Consider the following 15,787-nt stretch of genomic DNA (forward strand, 5'->3'; position numbering starts at 1 on the left):
TTAAGTCGACTTGTAGGTGTTGTACAATCTAATCGATTCGGCTCCGGGACCCAAACTTTCCTAGGATTGTAAGATATAACCCAACTCAATCCATCACAACAATAATTGCTTGCTTATAATTTGAGAACATGTTTGTATGATCATATCCCATGATTCCCCTATGATCCCATGACACCCTAGTGCCTTTAATCAATTGTTTACACCCCTTTAATTCATCTTGCTTGTTTGTTTTCATTGCTATTTTAGTTTAGTAACCTTCTACATCAACCCAATTTGTGACACCCCTTAGACAGCACTAGTTACAATAGAAATCTCATTTCAACTCCCGTCCCTTGGGATCCGACCTTTACTCGCCTCTTTACTAATTGTAGAGTTGTTTGTGGAGATATAAATTGTGTTTTGATTCGACCGTGACCAACGACCACATCTTAATTTGTGAACACTTAGTGGGATCGCATCAAAAATGGCGCCGTTGCCGGGGACGGTGTTTGTTTGATTTAGATTTCTTTTTATTGTCATTAGTTGTGTCTTTCTTCGCCTTGAGGAAGTAAAACTCCTCAAGGTTTGTTCTAATCATTTTCGAGTTGTTTGATATTTTGCATGTCTAGAAGGTTACAAGGTGATTTGTTACCTTTTGACCGTGAAATCGAAAGAACCTTGACGAACAATAGGAGAGTTGTTAGGAGGAATTTAAGAGGTATTGGTGAAGTTGTCCAACCCACTAGTGAGTTTGTCAATCCTTTCGCAATAGAAGGAGAAGAAAACCCATTACACAATACCCCACAAAATCCACCTACAATGCCAAAATTCTCGTCACACTCCGTACCCACCGAGGAGAATCTACCAAATGGTACTCCTACACCGCAACATCTCACCGGAAATTTTATTACCAAGTCCGCCTTCATCCAACTAGTTGAGAGGAGCCATTTCGGGGGGATGCCTAGTGAGGACCCTCATTCCCATATGGAAACCTTTTGCGACTATTGCGATGCAATCTCTCAAATGGGCGTGACTCAAGACCAAATTAGATGGGTCTTATTTCCTTTTTCCTTAATCGGCACCGCGAAGCAATGGTTGAAGGGCCTTGATAAGACCACCCTTGGAATAGATTCTTGGAAGAAGTTGGCTCTAGCTTTCTACAAAAAATTCTACCCACCGGAAAAGACTAACATGCTAAGAGCTCAAATTACGGGTTTTAAGCAAAGGGATGAAGAGTCTTTGTATGAAGCTTGGGAGCGGTTCAAGGGAATTTGTCGCTCATGTCCTCACCATGGACTTAGCGAATGGTTTTTGGTGCAACAGTTTTGGAATGGTTTATATGAAGATTCTAGGAACATTCTCAATATGGGATCAAATGGAATGTTCACCGAAGTTGATGACAATCAAACATGGAACAAGATTGAGGAAATGGCGGTCCATAACTCACAATATAGTAGACCTCGCAAGGCTACTAGAGGAGGAAAACATGAAGTGGACTCCGTTACTCAATTGGGTGCTCAACTTAGTGCTCACATTGACACAATCAACTTGAAGTTTGAACAAGCTATGGCTAGACTTGAGGAAAACTCAAAATCATCAAAGCATCATGTTAATGCCATGACGGCATCCTCATCAATCCCAAGTGGGATATGTGAGAATTGTGGAACTTTGGGACATGACCAAGGTGAATGTAGGGGAACAGATGAACAAGTGAATGCTTTCCAAGCATACAAGAGTGGTACCCCTTATTCCAACTTTTACAATGAAAACACCAAATTCCATCCAAATCTCTCATACAAAAGCCAAAATGTTCAAAACCCTCAAACAACATACACTCCACCACCCATGAGAAACCAAAATCAAAGACCCTTTTACAATCAAAACCAAGGTTACCAAAATCAAAATCCATACAATCACCAAAATGACCAAGGCTTTGATGTCCAAAAAGCGGTCCTCCAAATGCAAAAGAATCAACAAGAATTTTTCACTCAAATGCAAAAAGATAGCCAAGCAAAGGAAACCACCATCAACAACATTCTAGCTCACACCAAGATGTTGGAAACGCAATTGACTCAACTAGCATCTTCAAGCTCACAAAGACAAAAGGGGCAATTACCACCTCAAAGTAATCCCCCTAGACATGAAACGGTTAGTGCCATTCACTTGAGAAGTGGTACAAGGTATGAAGCACCGAAGAAGCAAGTTGAGGATGAAGTTGTGGAAGCTAGTGAAAAGGAAGAAATTGTGCAAAACTCCAAAGATGGAGAATCATCAAAAGAAGAAAGTTCAAAGAAAAATGAAGACAAGGCCAAGGAGAAGGAGCCCATTGTGATTAGACTTCCTTTTCCAAGTCGTCAAGCCAAGCCCAAATTTGATGATCAACTTGGAAAGTTCATGGAAATTGTGAAGAATTTAGAAGTCTCAATTCCTTTCACGGAATTAATCAATCATGTTCCGGCCTATGCGAAATACATGAAAGATATCCTCACAAAGAATAAGTCGATCCGGAAGCTTGAGACTATCGCCTTCACTAAGGTGAGTAGTGCAATACTTCAAGGGAGTTCACCTCCAAAGTTAAAGGATCCGGGAAGCTTCTCAATACCGTGTACCATTGGCGACACGACGATCAACAAAGCCTTATGTGATCTAGAGGCTAGTGTGAGTGTCATGCCGTACTCGGTAAGTAAAAGGTTGGGGATGGGAGAGCTTAAATGCACCAATATCACACTCCAAATGGCCGATAGATCGACGAAGACACCGTTAGGGATATGGGAAGATGTCCCCGTGCGAATTGGGAAGTTTTTCATCCCGGTGGACTTTGTCATTGTTGATATGGAGGAAGATTCCAACATTCCAATCATCCTAGGAAGACCTTTCCTACACACCGCCGGTGCGGTGATTGATGTGAAACATGGAGAGCTCACTCTAGAAGTGGGAGATGAAAGCATAACTTTTAATCTTGACAAGACTATGAGAGCTCCTCGTTTGCATGAGCCATGTTTCATGATTGATCATTATAGCCGCAAGGATGAAAGGAAGAAATCGGAACTCCAATGGAAGAAGAAAATTGAAGATGCTTCATTCAAAGAGCAAGTGAATTGTGACAAGGAGAGCTTGCAAAGCTTATCAAAATCAACCAAGGAAGAAGAGGATGGCCTCATTGGCCAAGAGAAGAAATTGGGAGAGTTGTCTCCATCTAAGCAAGAGATTTTCAATGATCAACTCAATGAAGTTTGTGGTCTTTGGGACGACGAATTTGAAGGGATTTTTAATCCCTACATTGGTAATGCCATCGATCAAGACCAACAACAAGGGCCAAGGTCTATTGAGAACCTCTACCATGATAATGAACAAGCTTTTGATTACTTCTTCAAGGTGTTGAGCAACATCAACAACACCTTGGACATGCCCCCTTGACATCTCATCAAGAATGAGAGTTTGGTGGAGTCCTCCCTAAACCACCACTTGTAAATATTTCTAACTCCCTAACTTACATTTCAATTCTTGTATTGCATTTTTTGTCATCTTTGGATTTTTATTTACTTTGATCAAAATAATTGTCATGTAAGAGAGAAGTGAGGGAGGGACTAACAATTTCAATTGATGTGTAGTGCTTAACCTTAGTGTGCGGATGGCAATTGCCTAGGCTATCCATGCCTTAGTAGTGCCCCCACAATGAAGAACACAAGACTTGAAGAAAGAATGGAAGAATGATAAGGGAAATGCGCTGTGCACGGGTGGAACTGAATCCGTGTACACAGAGGAAGAATCAGAGCGGATTCCCGAGAATCCGCCCGTCTTGCAGAATCCGAGCGTATTGCAGAAAAGACGCCCGTCCTGAACTGAGCTGAAATTTGAAAATTTCTTGACTGTGACTGAATCCGGGCGTCCTGTGCAGAATCCGCCCGTCTTGAAGAATCCGTCCGTCTTGCAAGAAAGACGTCCGTCTTTGCAGCTGAGGAAAACAAGCAAAATTTTCTGGACTAGAATCCGTCCGTCTTTAAGCAAATCCGCCCGTCCCGTGTTCAGCAAATCCGAGCGGATTGTCACAAATCCGCCCGTCTTTAGGCGAGTTTTGCAAAGTTCAGAAAGAGCAGAATCCGCACGGATTGGGCAGAATCCGCACGGATTGCCCCTGCAGATTCGAAAATTTCGGTCTCTTTAAAAGCCCTCCCACCTTCATTCATTCATTCATTCATTCATAAACACTACCAACAACATCAAAACCCTCATCCTCTCCATCACAAAAACAAAAACCCTCAACAACATTCACCAAATACAAATCAAACCATCCTTCCAACAACAAATTAATCACTCCTTCTTCAACAAAAATCAAAACCAAGCACAAAATCTTCAACCTTTGAGTCGATTTTTGTTTTCATAAAGGCAAAGCCTTTCACCTTCAAATCGATTTGGGCATACTACAAATTGAATATTTTTCATTCTTTTCTTGGTTAGTTCATCAATGGCAAGGACTAAGGGAGCAACAAAGGCAACAAAGGCACCAAAGGCTAAGGCACTCTCACAAAGGCAAAAGGCTCTTCAAACAAAGAAAGCATTGGCTATGGTGGTAGCAACACCAAACTTGGAAGTGCAACAACAACAACAACAACCTTCTATGGGAGCAACAACACCTTCTACTCCGGTAATTGATCAACTTTTGCATTATCCGGAGGTAACTTTTATTTCCGATACCCATAGAAATACCTTTGTCAAGTTTGCTATGAAGTCATTACAATCCACCAAATTCATATGTGAAGATACCTTACAAAAATTGGGTGTTCTTGAACAAACAAAAGCCTTTTTCAATGCCATGGGGTTGAAGAAATTGTTTGAAACAAGGGAATTGACATACCCCTCCCTTACCTTGGAATTTTTAAGTTCTTTGAAAGTCACCAAAGTTGAGAATAGGGAAAATCTCGAGTTTCGTCTAGCTAATGTTAGTAGACGCATTACCTTTAAGGAATTGGGTGAAATTTTGGGTCTTAGTGATGAATCGCGTTATCTTAAGCATTATGGAAAGTATGACCCCGAGCCTCTTTGGGAGGCAATTTCCGGGAAGAAATTTGAAGATTTTCATATGAGTCGTGCTCTTTTGGTCCACTATCCGGGCATAAGAGTATGGCACAAGGTTGTGGGAAATACCATAATTGCTAGGAAAGATACCAACCATTTCACAAGACTTGATTTTATTCTCCTTGAACCGGCTTTGAATATCGGAAGAGTACACACCAAGCCTTACAATTCTTTGAGGCTCTTGGTAGATAGATGGCTCAATATTGATTGTGGGAAGAAGGGCACGACCGTTATTGTCAATGGCGGCCTAGTTACACTCCTAGCCAAGCACTTTGATCCTAACTTTAATAAGGATAACAAGTACAAAGCAAAGGAGGGTGGCCATCTTGTTGATATGCATACTATGATTCACAAGTTCAAGTGGGTTTCCCATAACCCCCTTGACACTAAGTATGGATGGCTCACTAGTGAAGCTAGATCGTTCACCTTGCCTTCAAAGATTTGCCGTCTAAGCGTCCACTGGACCAATTATCTACTTCCCCTTTCCAAAGAAGCCGAGTATATCATTCAACAACAAAAGGGTGATCTTGAAATACCCTCCTCTTCCATTGTCATACCACCTTACCCCTTTAAGTATGAAGAGTTCAAGCCGGAAGGAGTTGAAGTTGGGAAAGACTATGTGACTCTTCTCATGCAAGCAATGCACAAGCAAGCCTATGAAGATCGGAAAAATGCCTACTTGGCTCAATATCCACCCCTCCTACATTTAGCTAGGCAAGGACTACTTGATCCATCTTGTCCTTTGCCTAGTTGGGCGGACAGAGAAGTCCTATTTCCGGGTGCATCTAGGGGCGGTTTGGGTGACAATGAGGTTGTTGGAAATGATGAAGAAGTTGATGATAATATTGAGGAAGAAGCAAGTGAAGGAGAAAAGGATGGTGAAGATGATGAAGATGAAGATGAGGAAGAAAGTGAAGAAGCAAATGACAAGGAAAGTGGCAATGTGACCACTTCTCATGAGGGAAGTGATGATGATAGCATGATGGAAGATTAACAAGCCTTGGAGACTCCTACACTCTCATGGTTTGTCTATTTCTCTCTTTGTATTTTATTTAATTTTGATCATTGTTGGAGTAGTCCTAGCCCCATTAGAGGACTCACACCTCGGTACCATTGAGGTGTTCTTATTTTATTGTTCCCATTTTCAAAATCCAAAATGACAAATTAGTTTCATGCATAGCATAGTGTGTGCATGAACTATACCCATCCTTGGACATTAGCAATAGTGTCTCACTCGGTTTGGGGAAGTTAATGCATACACAACGGGAGGTAATCTAAATTATCCTCTCCGTCATAACAAAAACCATGCATCATGTAGTATAGCTTAGTATAGATTGCATTTAGTATAGAAATCATGCATCATCTTTGCATAATTTCCATCATTTTGGCCATTGAGGACAATGCCCATATTAGTGTGGGGATGGGAATTCTAACATTTAACTCTTATTCAAAAATCCAAAAAAATTGAAAAATTTCAAAAATCATAAAAATTTGAAAATTGAAAACCCAAAAACATGTTTATTTCCTTTTGTAGTCTTGTATATATTGCCTTGTATATATTGTGTTTATTCTATCCTTGTTCACATTGATTGACTACGCCACATCCGAGACATGAGGATATTGAAGACCGCATGGTATGATCTTTCCAATCTCCTTTTTCCTCTTTATGTTAATGACTATGTGGCTTTATTTTGATTGATGCGGTATAACAATGTGAACTTAGGACTTGCATTTAGTTTATATGTCATATTAGTTGATAGAACCACTTGCATTAGGATGTTTATATTAGTTGCATCATGGCATGTAGTTGCATGTTAGAAATGTTTTGAAAAAATGCCTATTTAGGAACTTTGACAAGAGCAACTAAGCCATTGTAAATACTTGTTCAACTTAAGACTTTGCCTACTAGAATGGTTGTAAAACACCCTAGATAGTGTCATACTAGTGTCTTTTGACCCATGACCCAAGGCCTAGTCAAGGGTTTGCATGTGAGTCACCTATCCAACCCCGTGATGCGATATGGACTTGGTTAACTTGTCTAGGTGACCTTGTTTGACCTTATGGTAAGGCAACCCAAAAATATTTTCTATCAATAAGCTTGAAGTGCTCATTTCAAAGAAATTTTGTCATGTGGAAGTAATGTAATGCCAAGGAAACCTCAAATGTTATGAATTGTTGAAAGTTGAGAAAGTTAAGTTGTTTTGATGGAGGCGTACCACTTCGATGTGCTTTGGTGCGGGATCCATTGAATTGGGCCCCATACGGTTGTGAATTCGGCCGCCCAGAGACAGAGTGACTATCACCCCGAAAAGCTATTGTCTAGAGGTTAACCGGTTGCCTAATAAGCGATTGGCGAAAGCAAAGGACACTAGCCCGGAAGGGACAAACCCCATCTTAAAGTTTTGAAATGTGAAAGTGAAATGAGGACAATTTTGAATACTAGTCATATCCACCCGTTGTGAATAAAGATTTGAGCATTTCATTCCCAAAAAGCCTTTTGTCAAGCCACTTGGTCGAGCTTGGGACGATCCATGACCTTTACTTTTGTAGAGAATTCGAGACTTGTCATGTCATATGCCACTAGCATCATAGGGATCATCATTCCACCACCATCCGATCGCTCTTGACGAAAGCATTTGGAAATTGAGGACGAAAGTAGTCTAGTTTAACACCATTTGGAGGTGATTTAGTGTCATCCTCTTAGACTTAGTAATTTGTTGAACTAGTATTTGTGAAGGATTACATGCTCTTAAATTTGTTCCTCTTTAGTGCCTCCGCCACTTGATGAGGGAGTGGCTATTCTTTTTGTAGATGCATCCATTATGTGTTTTTGTGTGCTTAAAGTTTGGATGTGTCGCCATTTTGGCAAGACCCACCTTGCCTTGCAAGAAGGCATCCTACCTCATGGTTGTCTTGTTGTGAGTTGAAGGGGCGGAGTGAGACCCGCTAATTGTCTCATATCGGCTATATTATTAGGATAGGTTAGTATTGGTCCTAGTCTTTGTCACCTCTTTACTCGGGACGAGCAAAGGTTCGGTTTGGGGATATTTGATGTGACCATAATTGGCGCATATTTAGCCCCGAATTAGCCTTGTTTCCATGCTTTTTAGTGCTTATTTGGGTCATTTCTTATCTTTAGTTCTTTGTTTTGCATATTCTTTGAGATTTTGATCCCTTGGTAGGAAAGGAGTAAGAATCTTGCATTTTCATGGCAAAACGAGACTAAATTGATCGAATTCAATGACCAAGCATCAAGGAGAGACAAGATTAGAAGGCCTTTGTACATATCATAGTAGAAGAGCAATGTTGAGAAAAGATCCTTGAGTCCCCAAGGAAATCCCCAAGGAATTTATGAAGAAAAGGGAAGAAAAGAAGAAGGTTTGTTCTTTGATCGACAATCCGAGCGGATTGTCACCAATCCGTCCGTCTCAAAGAAGACAATCCGAGCGGCTTTGCCACAATCCGCTCGGATTCCCCTCCACAATCCGCCCGGATTCCCCCGAATCCGCTCGGATTCAAACGCGAGAATCCGCCCGTCCCGACCCTATTCCGCCCGGATTCTAGCACAAAGACGGATTGTCTTCTCCAAGCTACGAAAAAGAAGCCCTTCTCTCAGAAAATACCGGCTCCTCCTTGCTCAACTTAAAAAGTGTAATTACTAGTTTAACCCTTAGTTAACCCTAATGCATCCTCCCTAATTTCCACTATAAATACCCCATTAGTCTAATTAGAGGAGCATGTTCTTCTTATCAATAATTAGTGTAGTTAATATCAATCAAATCTCTCTTTAATATTGTAATCAAGTATTAATCAAGTTTTAATCCAAGTTTTAGTTCTTAAATCTCTCTCTTGTTCATCCTTTATTTTGGGTAATTGAAGATTATTTGGGTTATTGTTGGGAGATTGACAACCTCTCAATCAAGCATTCAAGTACTTCTATTATTCTTTGCTTTATTATTGGAATCATTAGTAGGTATAATCTCTTAATCCCTTTTTAATTATTGTTAATTACTTTCATTTATTCATCATGTTTCATATTGTTGGTATGATTGACAACCTTGCTAGCATGATCAACATGATAATGAGTGAGTAGTCTCTTAGCTAGGGTTAATGGGTGATTAGGGGAAACCAACATGGGGAATGATTCATGCTTAAATTAATATGCTTTCATGTTTTATTTGCTGGCTTGTTTTGATCTCAACTCATGCACATGTTATATTTGATGAAATGCTAAGCCTATGAATCCTTGCATTTACTATCATCTCCTATCTTTTCAATGAGACTTGTAAGACATAACCCAACTCGAGTCTCATTAGACCATGCATGTTGTTGAGTAGGGAAGATTAAGTCGACTTGTAGGTGTTGTACAATCTAATCGATTCGGCTCCGGGACCCAAACTTTCCTAGGATTGTAAGATATAACCCAACTCAATCCATCACAACAATAATTGCTTGCTTATAATTTGAGAACATGTTTGTATGATCATATCCCATGATTCCCCTATGATCCCATGACACCCTAGTGCCTTTAATCAATTGTTTACACCCCTTTAATTCATCTTGCTTGTTTGTTTTCATTGCTATTTTAGTTTAGTAACCTTCTACATCAACCCAATTTGTGACACCCCTTAGACAGCACTAGTTACAATAGAAATCTCATTTCAACTCCCGTCCCTTGGGATCCGACCTTTACTCGCCTCTTTACTAATTGTAGAGTTGTTTGTGGAGATATAAATTGTGTTTTGATTCGACCGTGACCAACGACCACATCTTAATTTGTGAACACTTAGTGGGATCGCATCAAATGTCTATCCACCGAATTCGTGTTGATGAGGGTTTCATCGGCTATCCCGTGCCCAAGTTGATGTGGATTTGGATCATGGACACATTTATTCGAAATTTGGATTGAGCTCAACGGAAGTATTCGTGACCGTAGTCGCATGTGTTCCGGGCTAAAGATAAAAGTTAATGTAATTTTATCGACCAAGAGTTCTAAAAGTAGAATCGATTAAAGAGTTAATCCACCGAGTTATATTGATAAGGGTTTCATCGGCTATCCCGTGCCCAAGTTAATATGAATTTGGATCTTGGAATCATTTATCATAGTTGGGTAGAAGTCACTAAGTAAATGCTTTACTTGTTATTTATTTAAAAGTATTATTATAACGACAAATGTTTTTGTTTTCATTATTCCGTTATCATATTGTTCTATTTCTTTACCACAATTCATATACGATATCATTTCGATTTTTTCAAAATCTCCATTAAAACATCGTAACTAAAGACAAATATGAATTTTCTTCTAAAAACCTCATATTATCCATTGGAAGGATCTCTTGTAAAGAGTATAGATAAAAGTTATTCATTATCAAACAGGTTTTTGATTCTTGACTAACACATCTACTTACAATGGATTGTTTTTCATATACTTAATTAAATTAAGTACCTTGAAGCGATAAATTGTTTTGGTAATTAGATTTGTCAGAATTCGTAATTGACCAAAATAACGCAACCACTTCAATGAAAGTTTTAAGACTAAAACGAACAAATGAAGAGTAATCTTCATGAATTCAATTTTGCTTCTCAAAGCAAAGACTCATTGAAATGAGTGGGAGCATCATCTTAAACCGTTAAGATGAGGACGAGGTTCAAGAAGTAAAGATTATAATGGAATTGATACAAGGTAATGTTAAAAGTAAAGTTGTTGAGAATAGAGATACTAAACCTATCAATCCGGCCGATAAAGTTTCCATTGTCTTAAATGTTGGACACTAGAAAGGAAACTACCCCAAATTGTTGAAGAATCAACAAGTTAGTTGTGGGACATCTAATGGGACCTTCTTCTTTAAATGTTTGTTTAATTGACATAAATTTTGCTAGAACTACTTCGTCAATATTAGAAACCAGTGGAGGTTTTCATCATTATGTTTGATACATAGGATGATTAGAATATGACGACTAGCAACAATGAAGTCGAGAGATAGAGTCATTTTGTACTAAATCTAGTTTTCGGGTTTGGAGTTGTACTTAATTGTGACTATTAAGTACATAAACTCTAAATAAGAATACAAACTTGTTAAGATACAAAAGAGGTTTCACTTTTGTGACCCTATACACCACGATTTGATGTATGGCTAGCCCATTATCAAGGTGATTATATTCTAAACCAAACTAGAATGATATATCATGAAGATGATGCAAGACTCAAATTGGTAACCCAAGATTAAACCTGAAATTCTGGAATGATGAACGCAAAGAGTTATCGAATACTCTTGAAACCATTAGATTGTTAATGGTTTATTTGCGTATCTTGTATTCAAAACAAGATATCTCGTGCCTTTTGGTTGAAAAGGAAATCGAGGTTGTAAATCATTGATCCAAAATAGGTTGATCATTTTATTTTTACCAACAATTTAAGTTGACACTAATGTGTTCACTTAATAAGGTAAATAGAGAAATCTTTGAAGGAGTTCAAAGTATTCAAAGTATTCAAAGAATCTTTGATGGGATTATCCAAGTAAACACTTTGATATAAGCCAAATAAATGTGATATAGTATCACAAGTTAATCTCTCTAAACACGCATTATGGAATAATGTGTGGTTGGATAAGAATTCAAACGCTATTCGATATAGTTTAGACTTCAATCAAGTTACTTTGAGTTACTTGATCCTTTTGGGGATTTTATCATTTTGTCTAAATTATTTTTCCACTAAATCGAATCATATGAGATATGAAATGGTAAGGGTACCATGCTTGTAAGTTTTCACAAGAAACAAATGCTCATTTTTCCCTTTTCAATTATCACGAGTACAACGGGTTTTGCGGCTCGTGAAGCTGTCTTTCTAAAATACAAATTTATTTTTAGAAGACAGAGTGGGAGAAATTATTCAAGAGCAACAAAGAACGCCACAGAGAATGTTATGTCGCAAGAAACTGGTCTTTCTTGGCTACATGAGACGTTTTGTGTAAGACATTGTTTCTTCAAAACCTAGGAGGTTAAAGTCATCACTTGTTAAAGATGATGAATTCATGTTACTTTTAAGAAAGTAACATGAATTACAACTTACAAAGAAATGAATAAATGACTTACATAAGAGTGTTTAAGTCACAACTCACTACAGGGCTTAAAGCCATGAAAATCCGAAATAAAAAGGCTTGATTAGTGACAAAGGGTTTTGCACTAATAAAGAGAGATTTCAAAGCAAGATTGGTTGCAAAGAGTTTTGCACTAATTGAAATGCTTAAGTCTATTTGGATCTTCTTAGGGATTGTGTTTCATTATGAGGATACACATACAACAAGTGAATCTAAAACCCACTTCTTCAATTAGAAGGAATGTATTCAATACATGTCATGAGTTTTGTAGATTCTTGCAATCCTAAGATAATGTGAAACTTAAGAGAGGGTCTTAAGTAGGACATCAGTGAGTTGGAATCAATGTTTTGATCATGTTATAAAACTTTTCTCGATAAGTCGAGAAGTTGTATTTATTACATGGAGTTTAGTGGGAGTTACGGAAATTTTAATAGTCTTATATGTGGATGACATTTTGATCATTGCGAATGATTTAAGACTTTGGAGAAATATAATACATCTTTAATATCCAGATTTATGGAAATAAATCCACATGATATTAGCGTCAAATAAGAAGTCTTATGTGTTGATAAGATTCATGACTAGTTCAATCGAGTTGAACATATTTGATTGATTCCATCTGCTTCCGCTGCCGGATCAATTAAATAAATAATGATGTATAACACTTCATATGCTTTGAGTATGATGAATTGTTTTAAAATCGAATTTAAGTGATCTTTACCAAGTAAGCCATAAAGATTACCCTTAAGTGCTTGCAGAAGCATTAAGGAAGTAAAGCAAAGTGTTTTTTATGCAATTTTGTGTAAGGGTGTTACACAAGTGACAATTGACAATTGACAATTGAGATTGCGCATGGTTTCCGACAAAACCATAATCAAAACACATTAGGATGGTTAAGATACCATTGTGGCTATGTTAATTAAGAAGTAGATTTTCTAGAATCGTTCTAGACAATAAAGAACAATGAGAGATATTTATAACGGAAATTGAGTACACTTGCAATCATGAGATGTGCAAGAGGATGAGTCCCGCACAATGTGAAAATAGTGGGAGCTATTCTTAGGCTAGAGGACCTATGTCTTGATTGGATCTCGACACGTACTCAAAAAGTTTTGTGATGCAAATGTATACATTACAAAGGAAAACGAGTATGTAGTAAGGTTGAGTAAGGTACAAGAAGTTGATAAAACCTACTAACCAAAGCCTTCTCATAGGCTTAACATGATGAGTCATGTCATTTCAATTAAATTGAAATGAACAACTACATTCAAGATTAAACTGGATTATAGAATATGAAGTAGTAATCAGGCATTGACTATTCATATGTGATAATCGCATTTGTCGTTCGAGTTTTTAATCTAAAAACTCCTTTTATACTTTGTTACATCCAAACGGATTGTAGAGACAACATTAAACCCCGTTAAAGTGAACACGGATTAGCATTGTATTCGCCCATAGTCACTTGTATGAGGTGACGTCTCGAAATGACTAGAGTGTGATGCGATTGATGGCAAGTTCAAGTGCCATAGAGTCATGTGAGATGACTAGTCGATCACATAGGCAGACTGTTAGGAACACTTTGTCGGGCAGTGACCGCTTATAGAGTTCTGGCAAATTTATATAGCCTGGTCGTGGCGAGAGCTACTATAGTATTCTAATGAGTCGATTCTTTTGACTAAAGACTATTCGCCTAAGATGGCATAGTTTCAGATTAACTTTGATTTGTGTTACTACGACCTTCGTAAATGGGGTCAAATGGGCATATTTTGGGTTATGATGGCTGTGGCTAGTCGAAGGGAATAAGTGCGATAGGAATTGTCCACCCCCTTGTCAGGGTTAAAACAATATCTCAGGGCCACTTGAGGAGTAATGAACTGGAAATGCATGGCCACGCTCAGAAGTTATCTATGATAGATAAATCCGGTCAATCAGTTATTCTCCAGATCGAGGAAACCACTCTCGATATGATCACTTGCAAGTACGACCCAAAAGACACCTTGCATTGAGTGGGAGATAGTAATAGGACAAGAGAATTGGTGACGCACACTTGTCGAGGACAAGTGGGAGATTGTTGGGAAATGTGTCCTCAACAATAGTGCGATCACATGATTTAAATATCATTATTTAAATCTCATTACAAGAATACGGAAGGGATGATACATTACATATATAGTCAACTGGTCCACACATATCGGTAATGATTGGCTGGCTAGAGTTTGACATTACTGTCGTGCGAAGGTGGTGATCAATTGATCCCTTGAGGTTACACCTAAAGGACGATTCCCTTAATTGAAAAAGGTTAATTAGTTGTATAACGATACAGATTAATTAATTCCTTAAAATTGAACAAATTATTATCATAAGAGAGAAAATGACATCTTGTTATAATGTGATTAAATGAGATTTTATTTAGTAATTTAAGAAGTTATATTACTAAAATTAATCGGTGTTTGCGAAACACGCGAGATGAGAATGATAAGTCAGTTATAATTACAAAATGTTGTGAATTATACTAACTAGTAATTAAATGACCATTTTATGAGAAAGTAATTTTATATTACTAGTCAATTTGTTAAATATAATTTATTTAATTTGTAAATGATATTTAATTGTTAAATATGCATTTTAAATTAAAACATGACATAAAATATGTCACATGTAACATGACATACAATTGTACAATTGACAAAAATAAAATGGACTCCATATTACACTATAGAAACCGAAAATTGGTGAGCTTTAGAGTAGTTTTGTCTTTTTCCATTTGTCTTATTCATTTGTCCAAAATGCTTGATAGTGACATGACTATGGACAAATGCTTACACAATTTGTCTTGTGAAGACAAAAAGGAAAAAGGGAAATGGCCTAGAATGCTATGTACCAACCGGTTTTTAGAGACACAATTAGAGAGGATTTTTCTCTAATTATTCATTCTTACATTTTTATGAAAATACTTCCCTTCTCTCTCTTGTTCTTCATAAAAATTCATTTTTGTGAATCAAATTAGTTTAAATCATACACTAATAATACTAGAAGTAGTATATGAGTATTAGTAATAGATTTTAAGGTAAACTACATGACAAACATCTAGTACATGTTAGTTTGTGGGATTAAGGGATAGTTTTGGGTGCTACTAATTGGAGGGCTTCTAATTTGAAGTCAAGAATGTTCATCCATTAATGGAAAGCTCAAGAACTAACAAGAAGGAGATCTTGTTGGTGCCCAATATGACCGAAATTATCATAGTAAGGAACATGATTTCTTCTCTTACCTTTTAGTTTGCATGCATAAGATCTAGAATTTATTTTATGACTAAATAAATTTGAAACATATACGAATATGTTATATAAAGAGATCTAGATTTATAACAAATGGAGCCCTCATTACTAGGCTCTACTCGTACTCGGTCTCATCACCATCACCAACACCATCCCCATCACCATCCCCGTCACTATCATCATGACCGGCCCCGAACTCGGACTCACGTATGAAGTCGTCCATGTTCAACGGGGAATCCGAGCCAAACTCCCCCATATCCGAGCTCATGCCAACGAACACCCCCGTGTTCCCTCCGGAACCACTAGAAGCCCCCTCAGTGAAGATGGAAGGGGCACCCCCGAACCACCTCGTGTCAT

The 15,787-nt window shown here is 37.9% G+C and overlaps 1 protein-coding gene and 1 non-coding gene across 2 annotated transcripts in view; both read right to left on the reverse strand.

The window, feature by feature from the left end:
• LOC141618645 (uncharacterized) overlaps positions 1-15,787 on the reverse strand; it is a 253,286-nt gene that overhangs the window by 116,596 nt on the left and 120,903 nt on the right. The gene's annotated exons all lie outside the window — the stretch shown is intronic.
• On the reverse strand, positions 1,171-1,277 carry LOC141624120 (small nucleolar RNA R71). Its single transcript, XR_012533930.1, has one exon. It is a non-coding gene; the product is annotated as a small nucleolar RNA R71 (small nucleolar RNA).

Source organism: Silene latifolia, chromosome X, assembly GCF_048544455.1.
Source record: "Silene latifolia isolate original U9 population chromosome X, ASM4854445v1, whole genome shotgun sequence".
NCBI classification, from domain to species: Eukaryota; Viridiplantae; Streptophyta; class Magnoliopsida; order Caryophyllales; family Caryophyllaceae; genus Silene; species Silene latifolia.